Source organism: Blastomyces gilchristii, assembly GCF_000003855.2.
Source record: "Blastomyces gilchristii SLH14081 genomic scaffold supercont1.4, whole genome shotgun sequence".
Taxonomy (NCBI): Eukaryota; Fungi; Ascomycota; class Eurotiomycetes; order Onygenales; family Ajellomycetaceae; genus Blastomyces; species Blastomyces gilchristii.
Genome location: NW_003101679.1, coordinates 1,975,578 through 1,992,843, shown reverse-complemented (window position 1 = coordinate 1,992,843; position 17,266 = coordinate 1,975,578). Strand labels below are relative to the sequence as shown.

Below are 17,266 nucleotides of genomic sequence, written 5' to 3'. Positions count from 1 at the left end.
AGAGTACTACATTATAGCAGCTCTACTAGATTCCTTTCATTAAGTTAATATCTACACTTCTCAAGATTGAATAGAGAAGAAATGAGACTTGAATATTAAATTAGTCTGAGACTACTACAATACTAATTATCAGAGACTTGAATGAGCAGATGTTAGAGATGTGAAGACAGTTAAATACAATTCTCTAATAAGTAATGATATTTGATAACACTTCATATTATATAGAACTATAATACTAACTTTGAAATAGAACTTGCATACATTGATTACAACTGTAAATCAGGTAAAACTACATACTTGTAAAACTGAATTTAACTGCTATATTCAAGATGATCTGATGAATTTAAATGTCAAACCAATTCTAGAGTTATAAAAAATTGTTAAGAGTATATATTCAACTGTTGTACTAATAACATGTGATATTCTAACAATTTCATTGACAGAGGTGAGAATGAAGTGAAAGTTCAACTCAAGCTAAGATATTTATCACTATTACTGAGAACGATTATAAGAAGAAATAATCAAGAAACTCATGATTGTACAATATGAAATTATCAGACAGTTTAATATCTCTAATCACAGTATATCAGAGAAGTGTAGTTTTTATGAGAAAGTGAAGAATAAACTTGTACAAAAATATATTTAGTTATTTCATAAGCATTATCAATAATTGTTACCAAATTCTGATTATACAAGCAATTACTGAATGAACTGAATGAGACTGAATTTGATCTTCAGTCTCAGTCTCATTCTGATTTTAGAAGAATGATCATCTTTCACAGTTTATTCTGAGAAATTACTTTCATTTCACTGCTCTTGTATTAAATCTGATCATTTTTCACACCATTTCTCTCAGAAATGGTTCATTTTCAGATTTTTTTGATGCTTGGTCCTGGTGCAACTCATGTCAAAAGATGTATGAGATCAGAACAAATGAGATCAAATGTGAAATTCATGGTCTCGCGGGCCAGTCTAATGACATCTATCTAAGAACTTTTAGTTCTCAGGGTTTTCCCTGTATCTATAAAGTTAACTATTATACATTTACCAATTTCAGATATGCAAAATCAAAAAATTCCAGCTCAGAATACAAAAACTGTTTAAAAATTGCAGTATTTTAACACCTTCTGATACTTTGAAATCATTTGATAATATCATGACAAAAGAAAAGAGAACATAGTCTTAAAGATAGATGCATTAAATAGATAGATAGAAAAGAGCAAAAAGAAAAAGTAAAGAGAGACTATAACAAATTAAAATTATTAAAAGATAGTATATAGCTGTTGTAACAGACTATATTCAATTAATTTCCATCTCTTCATATTTAGATACTTCTGAATTCAGCTGTTTTCTTATAGCTGCTTGAGTTTCTGATAGAAAGTCTATTAGATATTTAATTTCTATCTCAGTTGAGAATACGAACCTTATATTTAATTGATTTAAATCATACTTCTCTTTCAATCTGACTCTGAGACTATTATATAATGCACAATGCATTACAATATACTCAGGATTTTCATTTACATTGCAGAATGAGCATTCTGTTGAATTAAATCTATCATCAAATCTTTGTATATAAGATTTGAAATAATCATGTCCTAGTTTCAGCTGAATTATAGATGAGAATATTTTCTTGTTACATTTAATTAAACAAGATTTTCACTTAGATTTTATCTCAAATCTTGAATAATGTATACTCTTCTTTGATTTCTGTTAGCTTTCATTTCACTTGTTTAAACAAGATTCTTTTATCTTTCTCTTTATAAAAGATTAGAACACTATTTTTTGAATGAATCTGCTTAATTCTGAACTCTTTATAGCTGCTGAATCAGCTAATTCATTGTCATGAATATTTATATAAGCAGGAATCCAGTGTAAATGAATTATCAGTTTTGATAATCTTCTCTCTTGAATCTTCATAACAGAGTTTAAAATCAGTTCAAGATTCATTTAATCATTATGAATCTGACTGTTTCTATGTCTTTTTAAAGCAGCTTGACTATCAGAGAATATTCATGTCTCTTACAAACTATTTCCTCTTTTATGAGATTTTATTTCAATGAGTTTGAAAGGTTTCATTATTACAAATAGTTCAGTATCAAAAACTTCAGACTCACAGTCTAAATTTCAGAAATCTGAGATAAAATTGATATTATGTTTAGTATAAGCAATGTCTGCATCTAATCTGTTTAAACTCTCATTTTTTGAGTCATCTGAGTAGATCAGAATAGAGTCTTTTATATTGATTGTAGAGATCTTCCTTAAATGCTGTTCAAATTCTCTCTCTTTAGATAGTTCACTTATTTGTAAGTCTATGAGAGATTGCAGCTTTTCTCTTCAGAGAGATATCTTCTTATAATCAATTTTCTCAACATTTAGTGAAGAAAATTGATTTTTAATCAGTGAATATAGTCTATACAGTTGAGAGAGTATTTTCTTTGAAGTACTATTCTTATTTCAATCAAGAAATCTATTTCAATTCAGTTCATTTCCTGAGTTAATTGATGAAAATGAAGAAGAGACTCTTTCTCTGATTATATAATTTGAGCTCATCTTCATGACTCTCAGAGCATAGTTCATACAGGCCTTTTCAAATCAATCAGTAGAAGATGGAATTGAAGCTTCAATTTTCATTGCTTTAGTAGAAGATGATTTGAATACTTTCAGAATTCTTCTCAAAGCTCTGCTTTACAGACTTTGAAAGAGTTCAGTGAAATTATCTTGATTACTTCATCAAACTTGAACTTCATAATCAGCTACTGATGTGATACAGGCTATGTATAATTGTCTCATAGTCTGAAAGAATAGATCTCTCTCAGTATTTAATAGTCTGATTATACTATTCAGTAGTCTCTCTGTCTTGATAATTCTTTATTGAACATGATATTTAAAATTCAACATGAAGTTTAATCATACTTCTAGTCATTTGACATTCAATCTGGGTTTAATCTCTTTATTCAAAAGAGTTAGACTTAGGTTTTTCTCATTGAATCTTAGAAAAAAGTGAATTAAGTCAGTTTTATTCATATTAAATTGCATTAGATTAATATCTGCTCTAACAAAGATTTTCTTTACTGCTTTCTCAATCACTTCTAAATTCTCTTTGATTATTTTTGAACTGTAGACTAGATCAATATCATCTATATAATCTGAAGATCTCATCATTTTCATCTCTCTATTCTTGAATAGATATACAGTGTATATTGCAAATAGAACTGATGAGATTGCAGATTTTTGCAGTACTTCTATTTTTATCTCAGCCCCGGTGGCCGAATGGTTAATGCGGCCACCTGGTAGCACCTTGGCGTGGGAAACCAAGGCGTGTGGGTTCGAAACCCGCAGGGGATACATTAAATCCGGAACTCAAGCACCTCAGGTTTCTAATAAATACAGAGGTGTACAAATCGCTCTAACAAAATTGCTCGATGTTCCTAGGATGAGAAGTTATTATCACATGTATTTAATTGTCACTTCTTTGTATTTCCTATGTTCTTGTTATCTTGACATGGTCTCAACACCTGTATTTCCTCCTGTATAATCAACACTTGACCTGTATTTAACATCACGCAAGGACTCATCATAAGCTCCGCTTGCATATGAGTATAATGGAAGAATAATAATAATAATAATAATATTTTTATCTCAGTCTTATCTTGTTTCATTTCATCAAATAATAGTTGTATAATTCTTTTAGATATAGAACAGTTAACTCATTTTATTAGAGAAAGTAGCAGTTTTAACATCTTCAAAGTTTGAATCATCTCAGACTTTAAAACATGATCAAATGCATCTTTTACATTAATAAAAACTGCAGTTGAGACCAGGTCTTTATGCTTTGCTATTTGAATGTTATAAACAACTGAAAGAACAGTATCAATTGCAGAACATTATTTTCTATCTCTCATTTATTCATTAAATAGAAGAGAATCACTAATAGAACTTATAAAAGATAATCTAGTAGCTATTATCTTTTCTAGAATTTTTCTTAAACAGTTTAACAGAGATATTACTCTGTATTACTTAGAAATTAAGACTTTTCTATTAGATTTTGTAAGAATTACTTCAGTAGCTTCTCTTCAGCATTCAGAATGATAATCATTATTTAACAGATTAAAAAAGAGCTTAAAATATTCATTCTGCAAGTATAAATATGTGTTTTGAATAATCAAGTGATTGATTGAATCAGGTCCTGCAGTAGTTTTAATTGAACTTTAGAATATAGCTGACTATAGTTCATCTTGTGTAAGCTCAGATCATTCCCAGTTATTTTCATCAATATATTTATGAAATGACATATTCTTCTCTTCTAAATGTGATGAGTTTTGAAAGACACTTCTCATAAAATCTTAACACTTTTTCTCAAAAGAGTTTGCTGCATATAATTCATTCTGAAATTCATATTCTAAGATTGAAAGCTTTGCTACACTTCTTGTTTTAGTATAGTTGAAGGCTTCAAAAACTTCTTTTTCTTATACTTCTTTAAGAAATCTGTTTCAGCAGTCTGTTTTATCTCTTTTAATAGCTGAGAAATATTTATTTCAGATAGCTTTGAACTCTTTATCAGATATTAAGTTATTCTTTCAAATCTTTTAACAGTGACTAATTATTTTCTTTTAGAAGTGATATTCTCATTTCTATCAAGATTCACACTACTCAGAAGACTTGTTCTTTGAAATATTTTCTCTAATACTTGTTAGAAGAATAGATGTAATCAGCTTTACTCTATTCTCAAGTATTTCATTTAAGATATCTTGACTCTGATTTCAATAGAGCTCACTCTGTTTTTAAGATTTCAGCTGTTTTACACTTTCTTCAACTGCTTTTCAATCAGCTTTTTCAAAGTTATACTGATTAGAGAGAAGAGGATTTTCACTCATTTATTTTTTACTCAGTTCAATATTAAATTAAATAATCTGATGATCTGATTCTGAGGTCTCATTTAAATGAATAAATCAGTTTATAAGTCTTTTTTCAATTAGATTTTATGATATGAAAGTTAGATCTATAATAGATTTTTTTTCATGTCTTTTCTAAAGAATGTTTATTAATCAGTCTTATTAACTAAATCTATTAAATGCTTAAAAGTTAATTCAATCAGTTTATCTGCTCTTACTTCTCTTCTGTATTCTGAATTTTATCAGAGATAATGTGCATTGAAGTCTCCTGTAATCATAGAGTTTTTTAAGGAAATTATATTTAAAAATCCTCTGTCAATTGTTCAGAAATTGTTGTTTTCTTTCAATGACTTTTCATTATAGATATTTATAAGTTGAATGATATCAAAGTCATTCTCTTTATCTATAATATCTCCTACTAGAATATCAGAGTCAGATATGATATCAAATCTCAGATTAAATTAATATCTTGATCTGTTTCTTGTATAAATCACTACTCTTAATTTTATCTCAGATTTTTCAGTTAGAAAGCAGTAATAGCTTGAATGAGAAATGATGTACTTTTGCTCAGCATCAAAGATTCATTCTTGAAGAAGTATAAAGTCAACTTTTTATTCAAATACAATCTGAAGACAAGAATAAATGCAATTTAAGTTTCTATTCACATTGTTTTAAATAAATGTGATTTTTGAAGAATTTTTTAAACTTTTTTTATTATTTTTGTTATATATTCATAATAAAAGAGAGTAGAAATAGAGCAGAATCTAATCACTATTATCTGATAGTAGATTATAACTATGTTGAAAAGTAGAAACCTCAACTGCTTACATTATATCTAGTTTATTATCAGAGGTATTTCTCAATTCTCTAATCTTAACAAAAGTTTGAGAATTCAAATTCTGTTTACATTTAGCTGGGGAATTGAAGTTTGAAGCTCTAGATAGTTGAGAGTTTCTTCTTTTTAAGCTTGTAGTTGTAGATTTACTAGCTTGACTATTCTCTTCAGTTTTAGATTCACTTTAAGCTTCATCTTTTCTTCAGTTCTTCTGAGTTCTTGAAGTAAATACACATTCTTTTGAGCTAGATGCATGTTTTTCTTTGCAATTAAAGCACTTAAGCAGAGTATATTGATATATTTCATCTCTTTTTAAGCATGTTCCACATTTATACTCACTAGTTTTGTAATCTCTAGCACAGAATGCACATTTTGAGTCTCTGAAATAAGAGATTGTAAAGTGTTCATATCCTTGACAGTTTGAACACTGTGTTTGAGCTTTGAGATTCATTCTTCAGTCTTTGTATTCATGAACTCTCATTTTCAAGTCTGCTACTCTTACTGCAGAGATTCATGATTATTCAAGTCTTTTTATATACATTAGAACAGAGGCATTTCTTCTGCTCTGTCTGAACTCAATTGAATTAAGTTATACAGACTCTTTTCTCAGTGGAATAGAATTGTATTCTTCTAATTCATTTTTTGAGAAGCAGCATTTCTTCCTCATAGTCAAACATAGTTATAGCTGCATCTATCATCAAGTCAAAAAACCGCTCCATCACGAACTCGCTCGATTTTTCGAACAAGAACCCGCCGATAGATCCATCAAAAAGTCCTCGATCATACGAGCATTTTGACCCCATCGCCGACAGCAAACCCCGTGTGGTGGTGGAGTTATTCAGACAAATGTGAACCAGATATTGTTCGAAACTCCTGTGTGGGATTATCCCCTGTTCTCCCCTATCACACCACATTCCCAGGCCAAATTGTCATACAAATTGTAAGGTGAAGAGATCAAGTCATATGCACCAATCTTTTTGATTTTGAAAGATTCTCAAGCTGTAATTACAAAGATATCTGAGAAGTGATGTCTGTGAAAACCCTGTTCATCTTTGATGTTCTAAAACATCAATGCCAAGTCTCACTCTCATATCACTCATCTCAATCTGACTCATTCTCAGCAGAGAAATACAAAAAGATATCACAGCAATACTATTAAGCATATAATTAACAGACACTTCTGAAGTACACTTTTCATAAATACTCTGTCTGTCTTCAGTGTATCTAGATATTAATATCAAGTCTCACTCTTGTACTATCTCTCTCAATCTGGCCCATTCTCAGCAGAATAATATAAAAAGATATCTCAGCAACAGTATTCAACAGATAATCAGTGAATAACAAGTTAATAGAATAAGTTAACAGTATATCAATAACTATAAATTCAGTATATCTCAAGATCTGACTGAGTCTTTGATTTCTGCACAGTGAGATATATTAAATCTAGTTTTAATATCTCAATATTCAATAGATTCTGTAAGAGATTGAGAACAGTAATACTAGATTTCTATTGAATTTAAAGAATTAACTCTATATTGATATAATCATTGACAAAGTCTTTTATTTTAAGATATAAATAACTAGTTTCTCTACATTCTGCTGATAATATTTATATTATTATATAGAAACAGACTTATATTCTCTATAATATCAAGACTCTGAAGAGAGAAAGTCTTGATAGAGAGTATACAGTAGTATATATCTTAGCAGTTTCTATCTCATTCTTCTGCAGCAGTTATTACAAAAAAAAAAGATCTTAGAAATAGTTTTTTACTTCTCTTGAAAAAGTAAGATATTTTTCTCTGAGTTTTATACAATATTCTTACAAAGAATTAAACACAGAGTTATTTTCTATTATAATTTCATATTCTTTTAAGTAAGAATTACTTTTTCAGTGACTGAAGAGCTTTCATTAATACTTAATTCTTTTTTACACTTGTTATTAACTGATTTGAGTTGCACACTTATTGTGTGAGAAGAATTAAATGATTTAAAATAAAATTGAATAGTTTTAATCAATTTCTCTGTAAAAAATTAATTTATTTTTTATCAGTTTTTCTCTCAAAAACTGTCATATTATCTGATTTATTATCAATTGATATTATACTTTTTCTCACTATATTCTAAGAAAGAGATTGTAAGGATTTTATTGATTTATCTTAAAAATTAATTTTAGTTTATTAGATTCTCTTCAAAAATCTAACCTAGTTACTGAACTAGTGTGAAAGAAATCAGGTATTTTATATACAAAAGTCTTTTATTCTTTTTTTGAAACAGTCTGATCAACTTTTCAATTCAAAAGAGTTCAATAAATATCTCAATTGAATAAGTCTGATCAACTTTTCATTGAGTAAGAATAATAAGTTCAAAAATACACTCAGTTGATGTGAAAAAAGATGCTTTCTCAAATACTATTTCTGAGATTGAAATTCTGAAGAGAAGAAAGAAAGAAGAAATAGAGAAATAACAAGTTCTTGAAATACAGAAACTTGAAAAAGTAAGCAAGATTCTTGAAAAGCAGTGTCTGAGTGAGATAAATGAAGAAGTTCTATTAATTCTTCATACTTAGGCTAGACAACTACAGAAAGTGATTAAGTTCAAACTTGAAATTTCAAACACAGTTCTAAAAGCTTTAAAAATTTCTAATATAATCACTGACTCTTCAGTTTGCTCTTCTTTCTTTTCTACTTCTTCTTCTTCTTCTTCTTTAAATTAGAATAAAATATATGCTCAAGCAGCTGAATCTGCTATCTCTAAACCTGCTATCTCTAAATCTGCTGTCTCAAAACCTGCTCAAAATTCTGAGAAAACTGAGAAGAATACTGCTCATACTTCTATTGATAGAAGAGTGAAGAAAAAAATGTAAAAAGAGAAAAATCTTCAAATCTTCTGAAATAGAAGACTTATTCTCAAAGTCTCAAATCAGAACATCTTGCAGAGAAATAAGCTAAACTCAAATCTCATTTTCAGAATTAGAAATGAAATCAATCAGCAGTTCTTTTATCAGTTAATAACTGATATTAAAGTTCACAAATCAGTTATAGCTTCAATTAAGTTATTCTTCTTTGAAAACTTCATCATTCTGATCACAATGCCTGAATTCAGTGCAGAATTTCTTATTCAGAATGAGAATCTCTGAAAATCAGTAGTAGAATCTCTGTTATTATTATTATTATTATTATTATTCTTCCATTATACTCATATGCAAGCGGAGCTTATGATGAGTCCTTGCGTGATGTTAAATACAGGTCAAGTGTTGGTTATACAGGAGGAAATACAGGTGTTGAGACCATGCCAAGATAACAAGAACATAGGAAAATACAAAGGAGTGACAATTAGATACATGTGATAATAACTTCCCAGCCCAGGAACATAGAGCGATTCATTGAAGCGATTTGTACACCTCTGTATTTATTAGAAACCTGAGGTGCTTGAGTTCCGGATTTAATGTATCCCCTGCGGGTTTTGAACCCACGCGCCTTGGTTTCCCACGCCAAGGCGCTACCGGGTGGCCGCATTAACCATTCAGCCACCGGGGCGTAGAATCTCTGTTAAACACAACAATTCTATCTGAAAGAGATGAAAGATGAGATAAATTCATTCTTTATAATATTTCAGTTGAAATCTTTGACTGTGAGAAAGAAATGCTACTTCTTAAAAATGAATTAGAAGAATACAATTCTATTCAACTGAGAAAAGAGTCTGTATGACTTAATTCAATTGAGTTTAAATAGAGTAGAAGAAATGTCTCTGTTCTAGTGTATATAAAGACACTTGAATAATCAAGAATTTGTGAAGTAAGAGTAGCAGGTTTGAAAATGAGAGTTCATGAATACAAAGACTCAAGAATGAATCTCAAAGCTCAAACACAGTGTTCAAACTGTTAAAGATGTGAACACTTTACAATCTCTTGTTTCAGAGACTCAAAATACAAATTCTGTGCTAGAGATTATAAAACTAGTGAACATAAATGTGAAACATGCTTAAAAAGAGATGAAATATGTTAACATACTCTGCTTAAGTACTTCAATTGCAAAGAAAAATATGCATCTAACTCAAAAGAATGTGTATTTATTTCAAGAACTCAGAAGAACTGAAGAAAAGATGAAGCTCAAAGTAAATCTAAAACTGAAGAGAAAAGTCAAGCTAGTAAATCTGCAACTGCAAGCTTAAAAAGAAGAAATTCTCAACTATCTAGATCTTCAAACTTCAATTCTTCAGCTAAGTGTAAACAGAATTAGAATTCTTGAACTTTTGTTAATATTAGAGAATTGAGAAATGACTCTGATGATAAACTAGATATAATGTAAGCAGTTGAGATTTCTACTTTTCAAAATAGTTATAATCTACTATCTGATAATAGTAATTAGATTCTACTCTATCTCTAGTCTTCTGTAGTATGAATATACAACAAAAACAATAAAAAAAGTTTAAAAACTCTTTAAGAATTACATTTATTCAAAATAATGTGAATAGAAACTCAAATTATATTTATTCTTATCTTCAGATTATATTTGAATAAAAAGTTAACTTTGTACATCTTCAAGAATCAAACTTTGATACTGAGTAAAAGTACATTATTTCTCATTCAAGCTATTACTGCTTTCTTTCTGAAAAATCTGAGATAAAATCAAGAGTAGTGATCTATGAGAAAAAAAGATAAAGATATTAATTTAATTTGAGATTTAATATCATATCTGACCCTGATATTCTAGTGAGTGATATTATAGATAAAGAGAATGAGTTTGATACTATTCAACTTATAAATATCTATAATGAAAAATAATTGAAAGAAAATAATAATATCTGAATAATTGATAAAGCATTTTTGAATATAACTCTCTTAAAAAACTCTATAATTGCAGAAGACTTCAATACACATCATTTCTGATAAAACTCAGAGTGCACAAGAGCAGTAAGAGCAGATAAACTGATTGAATAAACTTTTGAATATTTAATAGATTTAGTTAATAAGTCTGATCAATAAACATTCTTTAGAAATGATATGAAACAGAAATCTATTATAGATCTAACTTTCATATCATAAAATCTAATTAAAAAAAGACTTATAAACTGGTTTATTGATTCAAATGAAACCTCAGAATCAGGTCATGAGATCATTCAATTTGATATTAAACTGAGTGAAAAATAAAGAAGTGAAAATCCTCTTCTCTCTAATCAGTATAACTTTGAAAAAGCTGATTGATAAGTAGTTGAAGAAAGAGTAAAACAGCTGAAATGTGAAAGACAGAGTCAGCTCTATTAAAATCAAAGTCAAGATATCTCAAATGAAATACTTAAGAATAGAGTAAAGCTGATTACATCTATTCTTCTAACAAGTATTGAAGAAAATATTTCAAAGAAAAAGTCTTCTGAGTATTTCAAACCTTGATGAAATGAGAATATCACTTCTAAAAGAAAGTAATTAGACACTGCTAAAAGAGATTAAAAGAATAAGTTAATATCTGATAAAGAGTTCAAAGTGATTCAAAATGAATATTTTTCAGATATTAAAAGAGTCAAAATAGATTACAGAAACAAATTTCTTAAAGAAGTATAAGAAAAAGAAGTTTTTAAGATCTTTATCTATACTAAAACAAGAAGTATAGCAAAGCTTTCAATCTTAGAATATAAATTACAGAATGTATTATATACAACAAACTCTTTTAAGGGAAAATGTCAAGCTTTTATAAGAATGCTCTTTCAAAACTTATCACATTTAAAAGAGAAGAATATGTCATTTTATGAATATATTGATGAAAATAACTGGGAATGGCCTGAGCTTATATGTGATGAACTAGAGTCAGTAATATTCTCAAGTTCAATTAAAACTGTTACAGGGCCTGATTCAATTAATCACTTAATTATTTAAAACACATATTTCTACTTGAAGAATGAATATTTTAATCTCTTTTTCAATCTCTTAAAAAATAGTTATCACTCTGAATACTGAAGAGAAGCTTCTGAAGTAATCCTTGCAAAATCTAATAAAAAAGCTTCAATTTCTAAGTTATATAGAGTAATATCTCTATTGAACTGTTTGAAAAAAATTCTAGAAAAGATAATAGCTACTAGATTATCTTTTATAAGCTCTATTAGTGATTCTCTTCTATTTAATGAATAAATAAGAGATAGAAAACAATGTTCTGCAATTAACACTGTTCTTTCAGTTATTCATGATATTCAAGTAGCAAAGCATGAAGACCTGGTCTCAACTGCAGTTTTTATTGATATAAAAGATGCATTTGATCATGTTTCAAAGTCTAAGATAATTCAAACTTTGAAGGTGTTAAAACTGTCACTTTCTCTAATAAAATGAGTTAATAGTTTTATATCTAAAAGAATTATACAACTATTCTTTGATGAAAGAAAACAAGATAAAACTGAGATAAAAAATGAAAGTATCATAAGAATCTTTAATCTCATCTGTTTTATTTGCAATATACACTGCATATCTATTCAAGAATAGAGAGATGAAAATAGTGAGATTTTCAAGTTATGTAGATGATATTGATCTACTCTACAGTTCAAAGACAATCAAAGAGAATTTAGAAGTGACTGAGAAAGCAGTAAAGAGAATCTTTACTAGAGCAGATATCAATCTAATTAAATTTAATATGAATAAAACTGAGTTAATTCACTTTTCTCTCAGATTTAATAAGAAAGAACTAAGTCTAACTCTTTTAAATAAAGAGATTAAACCCAGTTTGAATGTTAAATAACTAGGAGTATGATTAAACTCCAAGTTGAATTTTAAATTTCATATTCAACAAAGAATTATCAAGGCAGAGAGACTACTGAATAGTATAATCAGACTATCAAATACTGAGAGAGATCTATTGTTACAGGCTATGATACAATTATACATAGCTTGTATTATCTCAGTAGCTGATTATAGAGTTCAAGTTTAATGAAATAAACAAGATAACTTTACTGAACTCTTTCAAAGTCTATAAAATAGAGCTCTGAGAAGAATTCTGAAAGCATTCAAATCATCTTCTATTAAAGCAATGAAAATTGAAGCTTCAATTTCATCTTTTACTATTCAATTTAAAAAAGCCTGTATGAACTATGCTCTGAGAGTCATGAAGATGAGCTTAAATCATATAATCAGAGACAGAGTCTCTTCTTCATTTTCATCAGTTAACTCAGGAAATGCACTGAATTGAAATAGATTTCTTGATTGAAATGAGAATAATACTTTAAAGAAAATACTCTCTCAACTGTATAGACTATGTTCACTTATTAAAAATCAATTTTGTTCATTAAATGTTGAGAAAATTGATCATGAGAAGATATCTCTCTGAAGAGAAAAGCTGAAATCTCTCATAGACTTATAAATAAGTAAACTATCTAAAGAGAGAGAATATAAACAGTATTTGAAGAAGATCTCTATAATTAATATAAAAGACTCTATTCTGATTTACTCAGATAACTTAAAAAATGAGAATTTGAATAGATTAGATACAGGCATTGCTTATACAGAAGATAATATCAATTTTATCTCAGATTTCTGAAATTTAGACTGTGAATCTGAAGTCTTTGATGCTGAACTATTTGTAATAGTGAAATCTTTCAAACTCATTGAAATAAAATCTCATAAAAGAGAAAATAGTTTGAAAGAGATATGAATATTCTCTGATAGTTAAGTTACTTTAAAAAGACTTAGAAACAGTCAGATTCATAATAATTAAATGAATCTTGAACTGATTTTAAACTCTGTTATGAAGATTCAAGAGAGAAGATTATTAAAACTGATAATTCATTTACACTGAATTCCTGCTTATATAAATATTCATGACAATGAATTAGCTGATTCAGCAGCTATAAAGAGTTCAGAATTAAGCAGATTCATTTAAAAAACAGTGTTCTAATCTTTCATAAAGAGGAAGATAAAAGAATCTTATTTAAATAAGTGAAATGAAAGCTGACAGAAATAAAAGAAGAGTATACATTATTCAAGATTTGATATAAAATCAAAGCGAAAATCTCGTTCAATTAAATGTAAAAAGAAAATATTCTCATCTATAATTCAGCTGAAACTAGAACATGGTTATTTCAAATTCTATATACAAAGATTTGATGATAGATTTGATTTAACAGAGTGCTTATTCTGCAATGTGAATGAAAATTCTGAGTATATTGTAATGTATTATGCATTATACAATAGTCTCAGAGTCAGATTAAAGAAGAAGCATGATTTAATTTAATTAAATATGAGGTTCTTATTGTTAACTGAGACAGGAATTAAATACTTAATAGACTTTCTATTAGAAACTCAAGCAGCTACAAGAAAATGACTGAATTCAGAAGTATCTGAATATGAAGAGGCAGAAATTGATTAGATATAGTCTGTTAAAACAGCTATATACTATCTTTTAATAATTTTATTTTGTTATAGTCTCTCTTTACTGTACTTGTTTCTTTCTGTTCTTTTCTATCTATCTATTTAATGTGTCTATCTTTAAGACTATGTTCTCTTTTCCTTTGTCATGATATTTTCAAATGATTTCAAAGTATCAGAAGGTGTTGAAATAATGCAATTTGTAAACAGTTTTTGTATTCTGAGCAGGAATTTTCTGATTTTGCATATCTGAAATTGATAAATGTATAATAGTTAACTTTATAGATATTAGAAAAACTCTGAGAACTAAAGATTCTCAGATAGATGTCATAGTCTCTGACTGTATACATCTATAATTGAAGAATAATAATAATAATAATAATAGTCTTTCTCATAGTCAAAGATTTCAACTGAAATATCAGAACAAATGAATTTGTCTCACTTTTCATCTCTCTCAGATTGAATTATTATGTTTAACAAAGATTCTCCTGCTGATTTTCAGAGATTCTCATTCTGAATAAGAAATTCTGCACTGAATTCAGACATTGTACTCAGAATAATGAAGTTTCTAAAGAAGAATGACTTAATTGAAGCTATAACTGATTTTTGAACTTTAATATCAGTTATTAACTGAGAAAAGAACTGCTGATTGATTTCATTTCTAATTCTGAAAATAAGATTTGAGTTTAGCTTGTTTCTCTGTCAGATATCCTGATTTGAGACTTTGAAAATAAGTCTTCTATTTCTGGAGATTTGAAGATTTTTCTCTTTTTGCATTTTTTTTTCTACTTTTCTATCAATAGAAGTATGAGCAGTATTCTTCTCAGTTTTCTCACAATTTTGAACAGATTTTGAGCTAGTAGATTTAGAGACAGCAGGTTTAGAGATAGCAGATTCAGCTGCTTGAGCATATGTTTTCTTATAATTTAAAGAACAAGAAGAAGAAGTAGAAACATAAGAAGAGCAAACTAAAGAGTCAGTGATTATATTAGAAATTTTTAATATTTTTAGACCTGTGTTTAAAATTCCAAGTTTGAACTTGATCACTTCTTATAGTTATCTAGTCTGAGTATGAAGAATTAACAGAACTTCTTCATTCATCTCACTCAGACACTGTTTTTCAAGAATCTTGCTTACTTTTTCAAGTTTCTGTATTTCAAGAACTTCTTATTTCTCTATTTCTTCTTTCTTTCTTCTCTTCAGAATTTCAATATTAGAAATAGTATTTGACAAAGCATCTTTCTTCACATTAACTAAGTGTATTTTTGAACTCATTATTCTTACTCAATGAAAAGTTAGTCAGACTGATTCAATTGAGATATGTATTAAACTCTTTTGAATTGAAATATTAATCAGACTCTTTCAATTAAGACATTTTTAAGTCTATTTTCAATTGAAAGGTTAATCAGACTGTTTCAAAAGAAGAGTAAAAGACTTTTATATATAAAATATCTGATTTTTTTCACATTAGTTCAGTAACTAGGTTAGATTTTTAAAGAGAATCTAATAAACTAAAATTGATTTTTGAGATAAATTAATAAAATCTTTATAATCTCTTTCTTGGAATACAGTGAGAAAAAGTATGATATTAATTAATAATAAATTAAATAATATAACAGTTTTTGAGAGAAAATGTAAGAGGCCTACGCCGAATAGATCAATATGATATTGATAGGTCTTATATAACAAAGAGAAAAACATTAAAGAAGAAAAAGAAAGAGAAAGTGTAGAAATCAGTGATCAGAGTGGATATTTATACACATATGTGATGATGTATATAATGAAGCTTCGGGGTAGAAGAATCTATACGCATTCATGGCGGCCGAGGATCAGTGATTGAGAATGGCTGAGAATCAGGGCGTACATGTTCAATAGTGAAATGAAAGAATCTATGAAGTGAAGTGAAAGAATCTATGAAGTGTAATGAAATAGTCTATATGATTGATCAGGCGCAGCCTGCCACATTAGTCCCTCTCTTTCAGAAGCAGTTCTCATTGATCAAGAGCTGCTGTTTCAGATAATGCAGAACTCAGAGTCCAGGTCAGTTGATTATAACTGATTCATTTCACAAGATATTATCAGCTGTGGCTGCAGAGTCTCTCATTGAGAATATTCTCAATCTCTCACTCAAGCTCATTATCTTCTTCTATAATGCCTGGTGACTGTCAGTCAGAAGCCAGTTGAGAAGAGAACAGATCAGTGACAGTATAACAGAGCAAGCTTGTGTGAAATACATTATAAATCTCTGATGATATGTTAAGACAGTAGTTATAACTATCTAGAACTTCTATCACTTTATACTTGATATGGCAGTAATCTAGTGTACAAGATGAATGTGTGATTCATATATTCTTAAGATTCAATCATACCAGATCTTCTATCTTATATTGTTCAGTGAAATCTCAGTGAACATTGATTTAATTCTCTTAATCTTGTTTTACAGTTGTTATGAAGATCTCTGCTCAATCACAGGCATCTCAGAGCTTTATTACTATATTATCAGTAATCTGAATTGAACTGTAAGAGTCTTATATGAACTGTGTAATCTCTAGAAGATTCAACACTTTCATGTGATATTCATGTATAAGAAAGAATGAGCTTACATCTATTAAAACAGTATCTCAACTGTTGATAGCAACCTCTGTGTGTAGAAGAAGATCATATCAATCATCTTATAAGTGATTACAGAACTTACAGAGATAATTCTTCACAGTCTGAATTGTTCATTCTGATGCATCATCAGTCTCAGAGTGATAGACAGTTGATAGATAGTATATAATCTTGAGAACTTGACAGATTCTTGTTCAGAGAGTACTCATAAATTGACAGCCCTGATTCAATACTATAGATCTCAGTAATTTATATATCTGATAGAACAGACTCTGTAGAAAAGCTTCAGCAACTTGTTCAGTATTCATCTTGTTACAAGATTTCAATATTACATCTTTACTTAATCAATTCACAATGATCAGAATGTTTCTACAACTCTTACTCTTAGATAGATTGATAGTGAAGTCAATTACTACATCTCACCAGATTCTATCAGAGATATTGAGTGATTTCAATAGATCTTTTCTACAGTTCTTTCATGAGATAATAGAAGAATAGTAATTACAGTTTCAGACAAAGTGTCTGATGCTGTTTAATATCTCAAATCAGTAGAACTCTTGAGAAATCATTCTATACAGTTAT

The 17,266-nt window shown here is 28.5% G+C and overlaps 2 pseudogenes across 2 annotated transcripts; one reads left to right on the top strand and one right to left on the bottom strand.

Moving 5' to 3' along the window:
* Positions 1–3,259: 3,259 nt before the first annotated feature.
* Positions 3,260–3,348, top strand: BDBG_16673 (annotated as a pseudogene). Its single transcript has one exon. The product of its transcript is annotated as a tRNA-OTHER (tRNA).
* Positions 3,349–9,180: 5,832 nt separating this feature from the next.
* BDBG_16672 lies at positions 9,181–9,269 on the bottom strand (annotated as a pseudogene). The gene has a single exon. The product of its transcript is annotated as a tRNA-OTHER (tRNA).
* Positions 9,270–17,266: the final 7,997 nt, after the last annotated feature.